This window comes from Triticum urartu, chromosome 3A (assembly GCF_056163025.1).
Source record: "Triticum urartu cultivar PI428250 chromosome 3A, HENAU_Tu73, whole genome shotgun sequence".
In the NCBI taxonomy this organism is placed as follows: domain Eukaryota; kingdom Viridiplantae; phylum Streptophyta; class Magnoliopsida; order Poales; family Poaceae; genus Triticum; species Triticum urartu.
The window spans coordinates 689,761,638-689,767,018 of NC_141875.1; positions in this window are offsets into that span (position 1 = coordinate 689,761,638).

A 5,381-nucleotide genomic window follows, 5' to 3' on the forward strand; every position below is an offset into this window, starting at 1 on the left:
ATCTGATGGAGTAGCACGATCTCCACCTTTTTCCGCCATTGCTCTTGAACAACGAAGTGAATGTCTATTAGTCTGGTTTCAAAACCATTCATATCTTGACGACATTTCTCAACCACTATTCTTGCTTCCGAAACAACGTCCACTAGGGATTGGACTTTTGTCTGGAGCACAGATATGTCACTCTATCTAGCAGGAAGATTTTGTTCAGTAGGCGATTTGAACGAGGTTACCTTGACAACCAACCCAGAATTACGTAGGAAGGTGCTTTTCGCACTGTTAGTGGAGAGATACTGACGCACTGCAGCAAGAGGTGACATTGTGCATGTAGTAGCCTCGTCACCTTCAGGTGGTTGTGGCTGTTCAATCATTTGTTCCATAGCTTCCTGAAAGTTTGAACTTGTAGATTGGTGTACCAGATAAGTTAGTAATGAGACAAAAACAAACAAAGTAGGTTAAACGTTTATACATAACTTATTTTGGTGAACTACTGTAATACATTAGCATGTATTGTAGTGCCAACTACATAATAAAATCACATTCGGAACATATGTCCATGTACCATGCCTACTGTATTGTCTATTTCCTCACATTCGTTGACATCTAAGGATAAAGAGACATGGTTTAAAGTAGGATGAACATAGTATGACATCATTCATATCATGGGCAAACAGATATAAAACAAACAGACTATTTTATCATTGTGTGCGCACGTGAACATAACAACTAGATTACAGATCAAGACCAAAAGAATATCCTTCATCTCTTTTAAACCATGTAAGGTGAAATGATACGTTAAGACAACTGTGAATAAAACTGAACAGAGTAACTGACATTGGCTGCAAACCAAGTACTTAAATAAACACATCACAATAACAATCAGTTCAAGGCAGGAGGAGTAAGGACTTACAACAGCGGCTTGAACTGGTGTGCTCATGCCCTTCATCTTGCTGGTGTGGCAATCCTTGAAGATTTGCACTGCATTCGGTTCAAGTTCTTTTTGGCCCGCACGGGATTTCCTCTGTATTCGGAACAAGTCAATATAGATACGATAATATGACACAAAAAAGAAGAAGGAAGTAGCAGCTATTTACAAGAGCCTCGCGGTGTGCAATATAGCTACGAGATCCTGTGGTCTGTTGGAATTTCACTTTAGAACGGTTGGTTTTGTTCTTCAAACAGTTAGCCTAGAAGAAGATAAACTTGTAAGGCACATACATAAATACATGTTCAATATGTGGTCTGAACAAATACATATAGCCTACCTGTGATACTTTGAATCAGAATAGTGTTTAACGAGGGCTGTCCAGTCTTCATCTATCATATGTTCCACTGGAGATGTTTGGGCGATTTCATTGTTAGCCTTGCCTTCAAAGTGAAATTTTCTAAGGTGGTACCGATATTGTCGTAGAGAAGACTGAAAAATATGAGTGCATGCTTGTCTAGTTGCATCATCTTTCGGATCCAACTTGAACCTCATCTGTTGAAAAAAGAATGTAAGTCTTATTAGGAGGAAGCTAGAAAGTATGGGACAGAGCAAGACAATATTACTAATTGCGATGAATAACATTACTTACGGATAAATGATAAAGGAAGGTGTTAAACTGGGTATTGTCTTTCTCATTCCTGTACCGGATCCACGTTGGGAGGATACGTGCATGACACCTAACGGCAACGGCTGCCTCTGATACTAACTTGGCTGATTTGTTGCATCATGTGGCCTTTTTAAACCTGCCTCAAAATGGATCTCCATTCTTCCTCCTTTAGATTTTGTTAATCTGTCAAGCATTATCCCTGATGTCTGTTTCCGTTTGCGCCGTAGTGCTAGTTCAACTACGAATATGGAAAGTGTTAGTGTACATCAAACTGTGAGAGTACATATAAAGGAGCATGCAACTGCAACTTGACTCGGTCAGGTACCGTCTTAGTGTTGATGCTCATGAGGTTCATCTGATCTTGCCATGTCTTGTTGTGTCAGCAGTGCTTCCGAAGTAGTGTTAGGTGTGAAGGCAGCTTGGGAACTGGCTAGTTCCGGAGCAAACGAACAAGTAACTAGGGATGGAAATTTTATCCATGGATCTGGATACCCATGGATACCCGACCCGATTGGGCAAGGGTATGGGGCGCATTTCTGCCCGTGGGTCCGTGGATATGGATACCCACGGACAGCCGGGTTGGGCCCCATATGACTACAGAATCAACCTCTGGTATCTCACACTTAAGCACTCATCGTATTACTTTTTGCCTACTTATGCATGTAGTTTATGTTGTCATTTTTGAGTGAATGATGATGAGTTAACTTGATCTTTGGGAAGGATTCATGCTGACTTTTCTATGCCCATGGGTATGTGGGTATCCAGCATGTTTGGGCATGGGCACAAGTTGTGCCCGTGGATAATTTGGTGGATGGGCAGAAGGTAGGAAGATGGGTCATGGGTTGGATTTGGACCAGCTCCACCCGCCCCAAACCCGACCCATTGCCATCCCTACGAGTAACTGGTTGAGATGCTGGTACAGTTGAAGCGAATGCTGCAGCTGGTGGAGCAGGTGACACTCTGTTTGTAGATTTAGCCGGTGGACTTGGACCTTCTACTGCACTATAAGTACCAGCGGAATCTCGACGGCAGAACATTTTCCGTTTCACCCGATGAGTAACAACACTGCCTACTATATTATTTTCCTTGCTCTTTTTTGACTTTGCCATGTCAAGTTGTACCCACAACACAAAAGAATAAAATCAATCTTCAGAACTCATTGATGCATGATACAGACAAGCAATACTTTGATGTAAGACAACCGTATGAGGATGGAATATGTAAGAAAAACAGGACGGCATGACATATTCACAGCTACGATGTGCAAACCAAGTAGAAGGATTTTCAAGAAAATAGAAGTAATGCAAGCTAGACACCATATGAAAGATGCAACCAATATTACTCTGCCAAGTTAAAAGTCTCTTGTCATAAGTGGCAATTCGAAAAATTAGAAGCAATACAACATAGAAATCAATGCAAGATGCAACCACTATCAAACTGCCATGTTAGAAGCGTCCAATCATGAGTGATTGATGCAGGATACACAAAAGCAGTACTTTGATGTAAGAACATGGTATGATAGATAGATGCAGTGTATTCTAGGCACAGAAAGTCATGTCATATGCACATGTATAACGTATAAACTCAGCAGGTGCAATTTAATAAAAATACAGGCTAGACAACATATGCAATATGAAACCAATTATCACACTTTCAACTTAGAGCAAGCACCTGCAATGGTGGAGTACGGGAGATGAACTCATCATGTAGACTTGGGACTTCAACTTCATTAGCAGTAGCAGTGGCAAATCTAGAGAGTCTTTGTTTGCGTCGGTGCGTAGGACCACCAACATCCCCTAACTTACTCTTTTCCTTCCTATTTTCTGATATTGCCTTATGAAGTCAAAACCACAAGAAGATGAATAAAATTAGCTCTGCATAACTGGTTGATACATGATACAGACGAACACTATTTGATGTAAGGCAAGCGCAGGATAGGAGGATGTAATATATACAAAAAAAGACAGCGTTTCATATTCACACGTACGATAGGAGGATGGAACATGTATGAAAAAATAGTAAGCGGAAGGCATTTCAACAAAATTAGAAGAATTGAAAGCTAGGAACCATATGAACATGCAACCAATATCACTCTATCAGGTAAAAAGTGTCTCGTCGTAAGAGCCATTTCAAGAAATTAGAAGCAGTACAAGCTACAAGACAATGCAAGATGCAACCTATATCACGGTCCCAAGTTAAATGTGTCTTATGGGTAAGTGATCGTTGTAGGTATAAGTTGTAAGCTACGCAGATGCAATTCAACATAATCAAAAGCAATACAAACTAGACATCATACGGAAAACGCAACCACGTATAACAGTTCCAAGTAAGAGCAAGCACCTGTGATGGTGGAGTAGGGCAGATGTGCTCATCATGTACACGTATGTTCTAGAAACAGGAACACGTGTCATATTCACAGGCATTATGTGTAAAGTAAGCAGATGCAATTCAAGTTAGAAGCAATACAAGCTAGACATCATACGTAACATGCAACCACATATAATAGTGTCGAGTTAGAGAAAGCACCTGTGATCGTGGAGTAGGGGAGATGTGCTCATCATCTACACAGCTACGTTGACTGTCCAGCCTTGTGTTGTCTTGCGAATCTTGTTGGGAGGATGGCAGAGTACAATCTGTAGAGACCCCCTGTTTGAGTTGCTCCGAAGGACCACCATCATCCACTGCCGGACTAATTTCCTTCAGCTGTAATGATTTTGTATTGTGAAGTCAAACCGATAAGAAAAACAAATAAAATTCGCTCTTCAGAACTCATTCATGCATGATACTGACGAACACTACTCGGATGAAAGGAAAACACATGATGTGAGGATGGAATATGTATGAAAAACAGGATGGTGTGACATATTCACACCTATGATGTGGTAACTAAGCAGAAGGCATTTCAACAAATTAGAAGCACTGCAAGCTAGACACCATATGAAAGATGCAACCAATATCACTTTGCCAAGTTCAAACTGTATGGCGTTTCAACAAATTAAAAGCAGTAGATGCTAGAAATCATATGCAAGACACAACCAATATCACAGTGGCGACTTAAAGGTGCCTTATCATAAGTGACTGATGCGGGATATGCAAGAATAGTAGTCTGATGTAGAAACAGGAACACATGTCATATTCATAGGCATTATGTGTAAAGTAAGCAGATGCAATTCAACAAAGTTAGAAGCAATACAAGCTAGACATCATACGCAACATGCAACCACATATAATAGTGCCAAGTTAGAGCAAGCACCTGTGATGGTGGAGTAGGGGAGATGTGTTCATCATCTACACAGCTACGTTGAATGTCTAGCCTTGCGTTGTCTTGCAAATCTTGTTGGGAGGATGGTGGAGTAGAATCTATAGAGAACCTCCATTTCAGTTGCTCGGACGGACCACCATCATCCAATGCCTTGCCAATTTCCTCCAGCTTTATTGATTTTGCATTGTGAGGTCATACCGACAAGAAAAAGGAATATCATTCGCTCTTCAGAACTCATTCATGCATGATACTGACAAACACTACTCTGATGAAAGGCAAAGTCAAGATACGAGGATGGAATATGTACGAAAAAATGGACGGCTTGACATATTCACACCTATGATGTGGTAACTAAGCGGAAGGCACTTCAACAAATTAGAAACACTGCAAGACACCATATGGAAGGTGCAGTCAATATCACTCTGCCAAGTTAAAACTGTCTCGTCATAGGTGGCGTTCATCAAACTAGAAGCAATACATGCTAGAAATCATATTCAAGGCGCAAACCAATATCACACTGCCAACTT